This window comes from Vombatus ursinus, unplaced genomic scaffold, assembly GCF_900497805.2.
Source record: "Vombatus ursinus unplaced genomic scaffold, bare-nosed wombat genome assembly UNPS02005659.1, whole genome shotgun sequence".
NCBI lineage: Eukaryota > Metazoa > Chordata > Mammalia > Diprotodontia > Vombatidae > Vombatus > Vombatus ursinus.
The window spans coordinates 18,836,172-18,851,608 of NW_020945437.1; the positions used below are offsets into that span (position 1 = coordinate 18,836,172).

The following is a 15,437-nucleotide window of genomic DNA, read 5'->3' on the forward strand; positions in this document are numbered from 1 at the left end:
TTTGTTCCATGGTCTTTTTCATCCTCCTGCCTGAGAGCTGGATTTTGCGGTTACAGGTCAATTCTGCCACACAAAGGAGCTGCAAAACCAGGAAAACTAACACAAGCACGATCCCCAAATCCCCAAAGGCATTTCCCAAAAACTCAAACAGAACTACAGTGTCTGTTCACATATATGAATGATCAGGATCCAGGGGTCTGGAATGACCCTGCTTAAAAGAACTAGAGTATATTTTGACTATCTGGTTTTTCCAAGGGAATATCATAGCTGGCTTGATGTTTGGTTCTCATCTCCAATAGCCATTTGCAATTTGGGACTGTTATCCTTTCAGAAGAACCTGCCAGTGATTTTTATATTTATCAAGGACAGAGTACAGTACTGTTATTATAATTGCTTATGACTTATAACTTAAGACTACTGCTTTTCATGGATGCTAATTCATGTGCTTTTAAAATAGATAATAGCAAGAAAAAAGCAAATCTTACTAAGTTTTCTAATTCCACTCTCCTTCAAAAAAGATGGATTTTGGAATCTCATTCTTTTAAGTAATACATATCCATAGTTTATTTAAAAAAAAAATTTTGTCTAAATGCCAATGTATTACTCTCTTCTCTGCTGTGGAGCACAGTGGTGCTCTTAAGACAAATTCATCTGCATGAGTGTCATAGTAAACATCAAATCAAGCCAACTGTTGTGCAGCTTGTGTCTGCAGTTATTTTCAGATAGGACAGGCTCTTCAGTGTATCAGTGCAGTCCTGGTAATTTTGAGTCTCCTGCCTTGGCATAAATAATATAGATTACTTACTAGCAGATAGAGATTTGGGGGTTCTGCGTGTATTTGTTGTTTATTTAAATAATAGTATCTGGCATTCAGAAGAACTAATCAGATCAGAGCTGCCTTGCATTTTAAGATATGCTTATGTGAAACACTTTATTTACTTCTATACTTTGGATCTGTTTTGGGTTTTTTGCTTTTGTTTCTAAGAAAATATAAAATTTGTGGATTAGGTTCTCAGACTTAGGGAATGCCTCAGTTTATTTTGTTCTTGACAGACAAATGTTAAACATTAAGAAGCTCAGCTGTTAAAGTCATAGATATCTTAGCCTTGCAAGAATGCTGAACTTATATTTCTTGATGGAATCATGATCATTGCTAAAAGTCTGAAAGGAGAAGCTAGGCCGGTTTCTTCTATATGGATGTGTCCTGAATGTGGTAGTGGGAGAATATATTTTAAAAACTGGAAGCGTGACTCATTGCACAGAAAATGGGTGATACTTTTCACTCTTTTTTTTTTTCTACAACTATGCTATCACAAGCATGTAAATTTTGTGCATAAAAATAATGTGGGAAGAAGTCCTGGTAGCCTCGGTGCTTAAGGGGTTAAACTGCAATTTATGAACAGCTAGTGTGTTAAAATTGCAATGCACAACTTTAAATACTATATACCTTGTAAATGAAAAACAGAATATGTTAAGGCTGGTGCCAATATTTTTGTTAATGAAATGTTCAATGTTGTCTCACTACAGTCTGGTCAGAACTCTCTTGGTGTGTAAACTAGGCCCAAAGCCATTTTATAGCCGCTGGCCTAATTGTGTAACTTTTTCTTTCATAATGCTTTTGTTATAATACCTTCTGTCATTTATTACATATAAATATGACATGTTAAGTTGTCATAATAAAAAAATTTTAAATAACTTGACCGACCTAGCATGTTGTGTTAGTAAACTTAGTTTTTGCTTCAAGCTCTAGTCTAGAGCCTGTACATAATGGTTTAGTGAAGTCTGAAAAGACCAAGGGTCAGATCCTTGCTCTGCTTCTTGTAAGTTTGACTGTAGGGAATCTTCTATCCTAATTTAAATTCTACATTTTATAAGCACCTAATGTTTACAAGGCAATGGGGATTTTGTTTTTAACCGAGAAAATGATAGATAAAGCATGAAGGACTGATACCTAGTTGATGGGTACCTGAATTACATTGGTGTCAGTGTGAGTGAGCATAGAAGAGAGAACTGATTTGAGAGGTGTGGATATAAGATTGGCAAGAATTAAAGATGATACCAACATTTGAAACGTGGGTACCTGTAAAGATGGTACTGCCCTTGACATTAAAAATAAATAAGTTGGGGAGAGAGGGGCAAGAAGATGAGTTCCATTTTGGACAAAGTGAATTTGGGTTGCTGGGACATCCAACTAGAAATTTCCAGTAAGTTGTGGGAGTAAAGTTCGAGGTGTGTATGGGCAGGGGAGGGGGTGAGGGGATTGGGCTGAATATATGGATTTAGATTCATCTGCATAAAGATGACAATTGAACCCATGGAAGCACAGGACATCACTGAGAGAGTTTAAAGGAGTAGAAAAGGGAGGCCAAAACCATGGGGGACACACACTTAGGAGGAAGACATTAAATTAGTGAAAGCCAAGAAGTTGTTAAGATAGGTCAAGAATGAGCAGGTGGCCCAAAGCCAAGACAGAAAATAACTACAGCAATAGAAGAGACTACTTAGTGACATCCAATGTTGCAGAAAGGTCAAAGAGTATGAGGACTAAGGAAAGAGCCCATCAAATTTAGTAGTTGAGGTCATTTGGAAACTTTTGGAAAAAGCAGATTCAGTACAGTGGTAAGTATAGTCAGCCAGATGGCAAGGGGTTGAGGAGGGCATGGTGAAGACATGGATTAATGAACGAATGTAAAACTGGAAGAAGAAGAAAGGGAGAGGAGATAAAGGTGATAGCTTTAATTGATGTTGGTGGACCCATGGCAAGGTTTTTTTTTTTTAAATTTTTAATTATGCTGAGGTATGAGCATATTTATAAGCAGTGGGAAAGGTGCCTAAAGATAGGGGGAAATTTCAGATTAGATGAACAGAGTGTCTCTCAAGGAAGAAATAAAGGACACGGAGTAAAAGGTTAAGTTTGGGTAAGAGAAAGATTTTTCTCATTCTAGGAGGCTAGAGGAAAGAAAGGATAGATGATAACTATAGAAAGTTTTTGAGATATTAAGGGAAGGGAACATGAGGGAAGTCACATTGAAAGGCCTCAATCTTTTCCATCAGGTAGAAAGTGAAATCCTCTGCTTAGAAGAGAGGGATAGGAGTTAATACGAAGAGAGATAAGTACGTTTTAAATAAGTCTAAAAGAAGAGTGAGATGAGGGGATTAAAAAAGAATACAAGGATTACTCCTCTCTAGCCTTGTGGGCCCAGGTGAAGTTAGATACCATGAATTTTTAGTGGACCCAGTCTCCTCAGTTTATGACTTTATCCAGCAGTGCTTGGTGACTGAGGCGTGCATAGAACCAGAAAAAACCAGATGGCGGAGTGTCTCAGCATTGACAATTGTCAAGGCATGTACAGTGATAGGGGAACAGTTCAAGCAATTCAAGACAGGACAGGATGTGTTTGAACTGACTGACTATAGGGTCAGTAACGTAAAGAGGAGAAAGTGAGGCCAGAATAGCAATGATGACTCGGAGAATAAAAAGCATTGAGGAAATTCAGGTCTTATGACTGTGGTTGTCTCCCAAGAATCTCTTCTCCCTCTACTAATACTTGGTGATCTCATTGGTTCCCATGTGTTCAATTATCATCTCTATGCAAATGATTCCTAGACCTGTGATCTCTCTCCTGAGGTCTAGTCTCACGTCGCCCACTGCTTTTTGGACATCCCATAGGCTTCTCAAAATTGATACATCCAAAATAGACCTCATTTTCTTTCCTTCCAGTCACCAAGGCTCACAAGCCAATTGTCATTCTTGACTTCTCCCTCACACTCACCACACAAATCCATCATGTTGCTGTGTCTTGTCATTTCTACCTTTCCAAGGTCTCGTAAATATTCCCTTCTCTCCAATCACGCAGCCACCATCCTGCTTCAGGTTCTCATCACCTCGTGTCTAGACTGTTGCAGTGGCCTGCTGGTGGGTGTGCCTGCCACGAGGCTCTCCTCACTCCAATCCCATCGTCCCCTCCGCTGTTTCCCAAAGCACAGCTCAGACCATGTTACACCCCTTTAACTCAGACTCCAGTGGTTTCCTGTTGTTGTTGTTGTCGTTTCAGTTGTGTCCGACTCTTTGTGACTCCATTTAGGCTTTTCTTGGCAAAGATAATGGAATGCCATTTCCTTCTCCAGCTCATTTTTACAGGTGGGGAAACTGAGGCAAATAGGTTTAAGTGATTTGTCCAGGGTCACACAGCTAGTAAATGGTTGAAGCTAGATTTGAGCTCACAAAGAGGAGTCTGGGTGCCCTTCACCACCTAGCTTCCTGGTTTCTTTTTACTTCCTGGATAAAATACAATAACCTCTGTTTGGCATTCAAAGCCCTTCAAGCCCCAGCCCTTTCCAGCCTTTCCAGTCTTCTCACACTTTTCTCCCTCCACATACTCTACAATCTAATGACACTGGCCTCCTAGTTTCTTGCTCACCCTCAACACTCATTCTCCTGAGTCCCTGCCTTTTCAGTGGGTTTCTTCCTATGCCTAGAAAGTTCTCCCTGTTCACCTCTGCTCACTGGCTTCCATGCCTTTCTCCAAAACTCAAGTCAAACTCCACCTGCTGCAGGAGGCCTTTCCTCTTTCATCTACTCTTATCTAGGTTTTGTACACCCGTTATCTGTTTGCATTTGTATTTGTTTGCATGTTGTCTCTCCAGTTAGAATGTGAGTTCCTTGTGGGCATATTTTTGTTTTTCTTTATATCCCCAGCACTTAGCAGAGTTCTTCGTACATGTTAAGTGCTGTAATAAATTATCAAAACAAAAAAAAATTAACAGAAAGCTGTTTAGGCTAAGTGAGGAAGCTGGAGAGGGTGGTCGTTCAGAAGATTATGGTCTGAGAGTAAAATTTCAGAGCTCAAGATCTTTGGGGTAAAATAATTCAGGATAATGGTGAAAAGTCACCAAGGATGAAGGTAGAGTTTAGGCTGGAGAGGAATACTGAGATCCAGATATGAAACACATTAAGGAAGAAAATGAGGTGAGTACATAGGGTTCAGTGGCTGATGGCAATAAGATCCTGAAGAGGGTAAAGAGCAGTAGTGAAAAAGGATAGTGTTCTAAGTATGGAGGATAGGCAATGCAAATATATATGGTCTTGGCATGTGGACTGCCACATGTGAGAAATAACATTTAGTCCTGGGTAGCTGGATCATAGAGTACATGGAGGGACATGAAGTATAAGAAGGGGTCATGTTGTGAAGAGCTTTAAGTGCCAGACAGAGGATGTCATATTTACTCCTGAAGTAACAGAGCCACTGGAGTTTACTGAGTATGGGGGTGACATGACTTGAGAATACTTTTGCAGCTAAGCAGACATTAGACTGGAGTGTTGAGATGCTTGAGGCTGGGAGACCACTTTTGCCACAGTCCAAGATTGATATAGTAAGTGCCTGAATAAGGGTGGTGGTTATGTGAGTGATGAGAAAGGGACATACATGAGAGGTGTTGTAAAGGTAAAAATGATACTATTCGACAGTAGATAAGTGGGGTAATGATGACTCAAGATTTGAAGATGATACTTCAAGCCTGGGTGACTGGGAGGATGGCAGTGGCCTTGAACATGGGAAAGTTTGCAAGAGGGGAACATTAGGGAAGAGTTCTGTTTTGGACATTCTGAGTTTGAGATGCCTCATTGATTTTAGTGATATTTTCTTCCTTTGGTGATTTCAGCTACCGTGCATTCTCATCATTTGAGGACAAATGATTTGGGAGGCAGCTAGATGGCTCAGTGGATAAAGTTCTGAGCTTGGAATCAGGAAGACCCGAATTCAAGTCCAACCTCAGACCTTTACTAGCTGTCTGACCTGGGCAAGTCACTTTCACCCTTTTTGCCTCAGTTTCCTCATTTGTAAAAGTGAGCTGGAGAAGGAAATAGCAAATCACGCCAGTATCTTTGCCCAATTGGGGTCATAAAGAGTAGGACACAACTGAACAACACATATGACTCAGATCTACACATCTCGCCCTACTCTCTCCTGAGTACCAGTCCTGCATAGCCAATTACCTGCTAAACATACCCAGCTGGGTGTCCCATAGGTATCACAAGCTGTACATATCCAAATAGCTCATCTTTTCCCCAAAACCTCTCTCTCTTCCTCACTTTGATTTTGTCAAGCGTATAACTGTGTTTCCAGGCACCCGGGTTCACAACTTTGGCATCGTTCTCAGATCTCCTCTCTCCCCACTCTCCCTCCCCCAATATATCCAATCAGTCTCCAGGTCTTGTGGAGTCAACCTCTTTCAACATTTCTTAGATCCTCCTCCTTTCTCAACTCCCAGCAAATGCTCTAGTTCAGGATCTCACCACCTCACACCTGGACAATAGCTTCTTCTCAATACTGCTCTCATAGTAATATTCCTAAAGCACAGATCTAACCATGTCACTCTCCTACTCAAAAAGTTTTGGTGTCTCTCTACTGCCTCTGCAATCAAATACAAACTCCTCCGTTTGGCATTTGAAGCCCTTCACAACCTGGCTCTGATCTACATTTCTGGGCTTATTATAAATTACTGCCCTTCACCCTTTGGTCTAGCCGAACTACAGTGTTTTTGTTCCTCACTCATGATGCACCATCTTCCATCTCTGGATCTTTGCAGCCCTTCCACCCCTCACAAATACCTTTGTTGTTGTTATTGTTCAGTTGTGTCCAGCTCCATGTGACAAATTCCATGGGGTTTTCTTGGCAAAGATACTGGAGTGGTTTGCCATTTCCTTCTCCATTGTGTCCCTGCTTTATAGATGAAGAACTGAAGCAAATAGGAGTTAAGTAACTTGCCCAGGGTCACACAGCCAGTAAGTGTCTAAGTTCAGATTTGAACTCAGATCTTCCTGACTCCACGCCCGGTGCTTTATCCACTACACCACCTAGCTGTCTCCTTTAGAATTCCTAATCTACTTTAGCTCAGCCTTTTCTGAATCCCTACCCCCAGCTAGCAGTGCCTTGACACATTCTGAAATCACCATATATTTATTTACTTCTTATATGCCTTTTAATCTATTTATATGTGTACATTTTGTTTCCCCTGATAGGATATGAACTGTGGGCATTGTATTATTTTTATCTTTACATTCTCCATACCCAGTGTAGCACCTGGAACATAATGGGCATTTTATAAATGCTTGTTCATGGATTCCTTCAAATAGAAGCTATTAATTGGAGAAAACATGTTAGGATGAAAGGTGAAGATATTGCTATGTATGTAAGAGAAGAAGTATATCTACAATGATTTTTCCTAGATCTGGTAAAGAGGAGACTGCAGTGATAACATCTGTGAATGGAGATCAACTATTGTGGGATCTCTGGCATCGGTGTTTGGGGGGGGGGGTATTTTCTTCCTTGATATAACCTTTACACTAGAATATCCCTTCAAGCCTCCAAAGGTTACATTACAAATAAGAATTTATCACTGTAACATCAAAAACGAAGGGGTGATCTGTTTGGATGTTGTGAAGAATTGGAGCTTGGCCCTCCCCGCATCTAAAGTGCTCCTTTCCATCTGCTTCCCGCTCATTGACTGCAACCCTGCTGACCCCTCGGAAGTATCACCACTCAGTACATGACCAGCAGAGCTGAGCATGACAGAATGGCCAGACAGGGGTCCAAGAGATACGCTGCGTACGTTGGGTTTTCACCAAATTTATATTATTTGTGATGAAGAGAGCTGCTTATGACGTTAAAGTGGTCATATGGGAGGGAGCTGATAAGAGCAGGGTATTTCTAGAACAGATTTTATTCAGTCTTTTGTTTCCTACGATTTTGTTGTTGTAACTTAAGGTATCTTGCTACGGTAGACAGACTTGATAATAGCATCTTTTAAGATTGTCATTTGTTCTGCAATATTAGCTCAAATATAGTACAGAAAAGAATGGACATTTGGACATTTGGGATCTGTTGCTTGCAATATGCAAAAGATTGAAAAACAGCTTAATTTTTGTGCAGGTACACATTGCATTTATGTGAGTGAAGTCCTTCCAAGACTACCTTTTTTTTTCTTATTTTCTTCTTCTTCTTCTTCTTCTTCTTCTTCTTCTTCTTCTTCTCCTTATTTTTCTTCATCATCATCATCTTCTTTCGATAAAAAAAATGTTGATTTTTTCCCCCATGAAAGGGAACACCGATATTTAACAATTGCTTTTTAGATACTGTCATCTCATGATATACAATATAGACAAGTGGATATATGGCACCATATAGGAAATGAGTAGTTAATATATTTTATTTTATATGCCAAGCTACTCTAGTGTAAAAAGATTAGAGGTTTTAATCAGGACTTACAGAAACCTGTAGTGAAATTCCTTAAGCTGTTTAATTGTAAAGTATGGAATAAGAGTTACTCAGTGGATTGGTTATATCTTGTGGGCTATTTCAGTCTGTATTTGTTACTGTGCTAATAAAAAGCTATTTTAAAAAGAGGGGATGGGGGCAGTTAGGTGGCGCAGTGGATAGAGCACCGACCCTGAAATCAGGAGGACCTGAGTTCAAATCCGGTCTCAGACACATAATACTTACTAGCGGTATAACTCCGGGCAAGTCACTTAACCCCAATTGCCTCACCAAAAAAAAAAAAAAAAAAAGGAGTGAGGGAACCGGATATGAAGGGTGAGGGAGAAGGAAGAATCAAAGATGGCTTTGAAGTTATTAACCTGGGTGAATGGAGATGTCGTACCCTCCACAAAAATGGGGGATTTGGGAAAAGGGCTAATTTAATGGGGAAGATGAACTGGGTTTTGGACATGTTGGATTTGAGCCATCAGCTTGACATCCAGGTGAACACTTATAATGAGCAGCTTGAAATGGACCTAGGATTCAGAATTCAGATTAGATCTGAATGTAAAATTTTGGAAATCACCTGCATAGAAGTGATGGTCAAACCCGCCAGATTATCAGAAGACACAATGTAGAGAGGAGGGCCTGAGACGTAGCTCTGAGGTCACAAAGATAGCAGGTTTAGTGTAATTTTTGTAGGTGATTTGTGTCTTTTACTGAAATATTTTGGAGCCTGATTTAGATCTTGGATCTGCAAAGACCATTGTTTCCCATCCGTAAAACACTGAGTGTGAGCTACTGTTATTCTAAATTATATTTCTCAATGTTCAGACACTTTCACAGAAGGTGAGCCAGCTGGGACCGCAGCCTTGGTGTAAGCAGAAACAGGAGCCAGGCATTCTGGCCACGCAGTTTTCAGGTCCAAAACATACATAGTATTGATAATAACTTTTATTTCCTCAATTTTCTCAACCTTCATTCACTCCCTAACCTAAAACAATTTATTTCAACAACCATCACTATAGAAACTACCCTTCCCAGGGTCCCAAAAGCCTTTTCTCAGTGCTTATCCTCAGAATCAGACTTGGAAGGGCCCTCAGAGGCCCATCGACCCTAGAATAAGAATCTACTTTTAACATCCTCATTAAGGGAGCTCTACTTAAAGACCTTTAATTCCCAGGCAGCCCATTCCATTTCTGGAGAGCTCTAATTGTTGGGAAGGTTTTCATTACATTAAGCCTACATCTACCTCTCAGCAGGTCGCCTCCTCACCATCCTCTTCCTCCTTTTGTCCTCTGAAACCAAGTAGAACAAAGACTATCAGAGCTAGGGTGCTCTTTGCCTTGTACCATGCTGTTTTATCTGTCAGATGAGGGGTTGGAGCTAAATAATGGCCATAAATGATTCTACTCTTGTAATTTTCACTTATACAGATTCACTTTCAAAATTAAAAACAACTCAACAGTGTTGCTTAGGGAGATAGGTATATCATTACTCAATATACATATTTTAATTTGAAATGTATTTAATTTTTTTTAAAAGCAAAATGCTGACATGGAAACCAGGTGGGATAGCAGCTAGAGTCTTGGAATCAGGAAGACCTGAGTTCAAATCCATCCAGCACTAACTAGCTGTGTGACCTCTGGCATGTACTTACCATCTCTGTGCCTCATCTGTAAAATGAGAAGGTTGACCTTGATTTCCCTTATAGCTCTATATCTATGTTCATATTTAATTTCTCCTTTCTCCAAGGGTGGCTAATATCCATATAGTGTTTGTGAAACGTACAAGCTGAATGGCGTCTTGAAGAAAAGCTAGGATTTGGTTAGGGTTTGAAGTTAGCAGGAAGGACAACACACCTTTTTTGTCTATGTTAATTCTACAGTATATGTATGTGTGTATGTATATGTGTGTATATGTGTATATATGTAATGTTTGTATATATCTTGAATAACAAATCCTCTGTGAAGCATTTATTAAGCACCTACTATATGCAACACACTGTGCTAAGTGCTAGAGGTACAAATAGAAAAGTAGGAAGTCTCTGCTCTCAGAGAGCTCACATTCTAAGGGGTACAGGAGCAAAGCAAATGATAATGCCTCTTCTATATTGTAACTTCCACAAATAAAATCATATCATTTTCTGATGTGGAGCCATCAGATTTTGGTGGCAAGAACCTTCCTTTCTGGGATTCAGTAGCTGGGGCTGTACCACTTTCAGGAGCTTGCCAGGATGATGGGCTGGAAGCATTGCTATTCATTCCCGAGGTTCTTGCATTCAGGGTCCTGGACTGTCTCTAACAGGGTCTGAGGGAAGATGGTGGTCAAGGTAGTTGGTAGTTTATCTTTCCTGGCTCATGCCACTTCCTGTCCCTCCCTCAGGGTGCCTTGCTGATTCAGCCAGGCTGACTTGCCTATCCTGTGTGTGGCAATTGATTAACAGTTGGTGGGGTGACTGGCCTCTTTTCCATTTGCTTCTGCAAATGATGGCTGTTAGAACTAATCGGGAAGTAGGACTGATGAACTGGGAGGTGCTGCCACTCCGGTAACAGCTGGTGAGCAGCTGCTGCTAGTGGTGATGAGGAAGGTGGGCTTCCTCTCCCCTCAATAATGGTTGTGGGGGCTGGGCTGGAAGCAGGTCCAGTGGTTGGGGGGGGGGACGACCACTGTTTCCAAGGCTGTGGTTCACAGTCCTGGCTGAGGGGAGATGGTGGTTAAGGGGGTGGAGGTGGGGTGGTTTGACTCTCCTGGCCCATGATTCCTCCCATCTCTCCCTCAGGGTACATTGCTGCTTCGGCTAGGCTGGCTTGCCTGCCGTATGTGTGGCAATTGGTTGGCAATTGGTGGGCATGGCTGGCCCCTTTTCCACAAGACTTACTTCCCAAATGATGGCTGTAAGGAAGAATGGTGATCCAGGTCAAGGGTTTTATGTTGATATCTGAGACCAGGGCTCCTTTATAACAAAGTTGAATATGTTTTTGTTTTGTTTTATTTTTTTAACGACAAAAACTTTCATAGTTTGCCTGGGTGTGGAGAGGTTTTTAAGATTAAGGTGAAGAGAAAAATTTGTTAAGTGTGGCTTGAATGGGGTGGTGATAATTGACCCTGAAAAGGAAGCAGGGAAGTTATCTCAAGTACAGACGCTTCATCAACAGCCCAAGAACAGGCTGTTTATACACCAATAAATTCCTGCGTGCTACTGGAATCACTGAAGCCGAGGTGGCCTCTGAAGCTATCTGTTGCTAATACTAATAGCTAGAATTTATAATGAGTTTTAAGGTTTGCAAAATGATTTGCATATTAACATACGTACCACATTTGATCCTCACAATAACCCAGGGAGGTAGATGTCATTATTATCCTCATTTTACAAATGAGGAAACTGAGGCAGAAAGAGATTGGTGTGACTTGCCCAGTGTCACATGGAGTTGAGGCCAGATTTGAACTGAGTTCTTCTTGACCCATAGAGCAGTACGCTAGCCATTGCACCATCTGACTGCCTATATTCATCTACTTCTCTTAACTCCCAAAAACACCGTCCTACTCAGGACTTCCTTCCCCTGGGCTATTGCCATAGCCTCACTGTCTCCAGGCTTGGGCCATGACAGTCTGTCCAGAACACAGTGTCAGATTAACTCCTATTCACTATTTGACAGAAACCTGGGAAAACTATAAAGAGTCAGGTAGAAATTAAATAGAGACCAACATCTCACACCAAGATATATCAAGATAAACTCCAACTAGGTATGTGACTTTGACGCAAAAAGTAACTTTATAAGCAAATTAGAGGACCAAGGAAGAAATTACCTTTCTGATCTATGGATAGAGGAAGAGTTCATGACCAAAAAAGGGATAGAGAAAACCACAGAAAATAAAATGGACATGGAAAAATGTTACAAACCACTTTTAGTTAGAGAAATACAAATAAAAGCAACTTGAGGTTCCACCTTGGACTCATCAGATTGGCAAAGATGACAAAAGAGGAAAATGACAAATAGTAGAGGGGCTTTGAAAACAGTCACTTTCTTGTATGGTCTGATGCTGAGTGAAGTGAGCAGAACCAAGAGAACATTGTACACAATAACAGCCATGTTGTGTGATGACTAATATTGATAAACTTAACCCTTCCTGGCAATATAAGGATATAAGACATCTCCAGAGGCTTTGTGATGGAAAATGCTATCTACATCTAAAGAACTATGGAAGTCGAATTGCTATTTTTTTTTCTCTTCTGTTGAGTTTTGTTTCCTCTTTCTGATGGTTCCTCCTACTGGTTTTAATTTTTACTTACATCACTAATGTGAAAATATGTTTAATATGAATGTAAATATATAGCCTATATCAGATTGTGCACCGTCTTGGGGAGGGTGGTGGGGAGGAAGGAGGTGAAAAATTTTAAACTCAAAAGCTTATGGAAGTGATTATTGATAAATCAAAATAAATTAATAAAAAAAGAAAAAAAAAAGAAAAGTCACATTAATGTACTGTAGATTGACCAGCCATTCTGGAAAGTAATTTAGAATTATACCCCTAAAGTAATGAAACTGCATCCCTTTTATTTCAGCAATACCACTCCTAGATCTATACCCCAAAGACATCAAAGAAAGAGGAAAAGGATAAACATGTACAAAAATATTTGTAGCAGCTCATTTCACAGTAGCAAAAAACTTGATACTAAAGTGGTCCCCACCTATTTATAAATGTAGTGTTATTGTTCAGTCGTTTCAGTTGTATCTGACTGTGTGATCCCTTTTTGGGGTTTCCTAGGCAAAGATACTGGAGTGGTTTGCTATTTCCTTCTCCAGTTCATTTTACAGATGAGGAAACTGAGGCAAACAGAGTTAAATGACTTGCCCAGGGTCACATGGCTAATAAGTATTTGAGGCTGGATTTGAAGTCAGATCTTCCTGACTCCAGGCCTGCCACATTATCTGCTGAGCTACCTGGCAGCCCCATTTACAAATATAATGGAATATTATTACTCAATAAGAAATGACAAATGGAGAGTTTCAAAGGAAACTGGGAAGACTTGTATGAGCTGAATGTATGAGTATGAGTAAAATGAAGTGAACAGAACCAGAACAATGATAACAACCTCATAAAGAAAAACAACTGACGGGCAGCTAGGTGGCACAGCGGATAGAACACTGACCCTTAAGTCAGGAGGACCTGAGTTCAAATGCGGCCTCAGACCAAACACTTGACACTTACTAGCTGTGTGACCCTGGGCAAGTCACTTAACCCCAATTGCCCAAAACAAAACAAAACAAAACAAAACAAAAAAAAAAACTTTGAAAGACTTTAGAACTCTGACCAATCAAATCACCAACCAAAATTCCAGAGGACCACCTTCTGACAGGTGTATGAACTCAAAATGTACAACATATTTTTAAACATAATCAAGGAAGGAATTGGCTTTGCTTGTGTGGGAAAGAAGGAAGGGAGGATGGAAGGAGAGAGAGATAGAAGGAAGGGAAGGGGAAAAGAGGGGGGAGGGAAGGAGCATTTATTAAGTTCCTGTTATGTGCTAGGCATTGTGCTAAGCGTGCTCTACAAATATTACTTCATTTGATCCTCACAACAAATCTGGGAGGCAGGTGCTATTATTATCATTATTTTTACAGTTGAGGGAACAGGCAGACAAAGGTTAAGGAATTTGCCCAGGTTCATCCAACTAGTACCTGAAATCAAATTTGAACTCAGGTCTTTCTGACTTCAGGCCCAGTACTTTATCTACTGCACCACCTAAAATAAATGCTTTAAAAAAGGGGGGGGGATTAATGTTTCTAATGAATATATGTGACCATTGTCCCTTATCTCTTACAAACATAGTAATAATTTATATTTGTATAATACTTTAAGGTTTACAGAATTCTTTATATGTTATAGTAATTTATTTTTCCTTATAATAACCTTGTGGTATACATAATATAAGTAGTATAATCCCCGCTTTATAGATAAGAAACTGAGGTCAGAGGGATTGAGTGACTTGCCCATTGTGCCAGAAGTGAGATTCATGCCCGTTGTCTCTTCTGACTCCACGCCCAACATTCTTTCCACTCTACCATGATGGTTCCCTGTAGCCTACAGGATACCATGCAGATTTTTTAGCCTGGCATTAAAGGCTCTCCACACTCCAGTTCCACCTCACATTTATTTCACAGGATTTCAGAGTTATTTCAGATTTCAGAGGCCACATTACCTAATCATTACTTCAGAAAGTATGCTCCAAACATCCCAAGCAAATGACTCTCCAGTCCTTGCTTGAAGACCTTGAGAAAGGGGAACCCGTTATCCTTGGAGGCAGCCGCCTTGTTCATGTTTGGAAGCTTCGCCTTTCACAGAGCCTGAATTGGGCTGACTGTGACTTCAACCCCTTGGTCCCTGGGGTAATGTGGAGTGAGTGTAATCCTTCTTCCACATGACTGCATTTCAAATATTTGAAGATATCCTGATGACCCCATTTTGTCCATCTATACAGCTGCCTCAGAATGATTGTCCTACAGGGCAGGTCTGACCACATCACTCCCCTACTGCACAAATCCCATTGCTTCCCCATTACCTCCCAGATGACCTACAGACTCCTTTGTTTGGCTTGCAAAGCCTTTCACATGACCTCAGCTTTCCCTTCAAGCTACATTACAGATTACTTTTTTTGGTATCAAATTTGTTTTATTCTTTACAATTTCTCAATCATCTTGATTCAGTCATTACTGCTGCTTCTGTCTGAAGGAGCATCCTTCTGCAAGTCTTGCCTTTCCTCCAGTAGGCTGACAGAGCACCGTGGAGCATCCCACACAGAGTACCACTGTTTGTGCGTGACTGAAGACAGCGGTGATTTTCTAGAACCCACAGCCCTTTACGTCCATGAAATACAAGTTCGGACTCTGCACCAGGCACTTCTTCTTGTGTTTCCGCTTCTCCTCCTCAAGAGAGGGGTGCAGGAGGTCTTTCATGAGAGGCATGTTGGCTCGGGGGGATCTTCACCGCAGGAAAAGCTACGGATTACTTTTCTCCGAGTCCTTCCTCTATATCCAAGTCAAACAGGCCTTTGTACTCTTCCACATACAAAAGGCAATCCATTTCTTATGTCCATGCCTTTTTTGCACATCCTTCATGCCTGGAATGCATTCCCTCACCTCCACATCTTAAAATCAATCTCAGTTTTTTTCAATACTC

The 15,437-nt window shown here is 40.6% G+C and overlaps 1 pseudogene; it reads right to left on the minus strand.

Moving 5' to 3' along the window:
• Positions 1 to 14,968: 14,968 nt before the first annotated feature.
• On the minus strand, positions 14,969 to 15,223 carry LOC114032703 (annotated as a pseudogene).
• Positions 15,224 to 15,437: the final 214 nt, after the last annotated feature.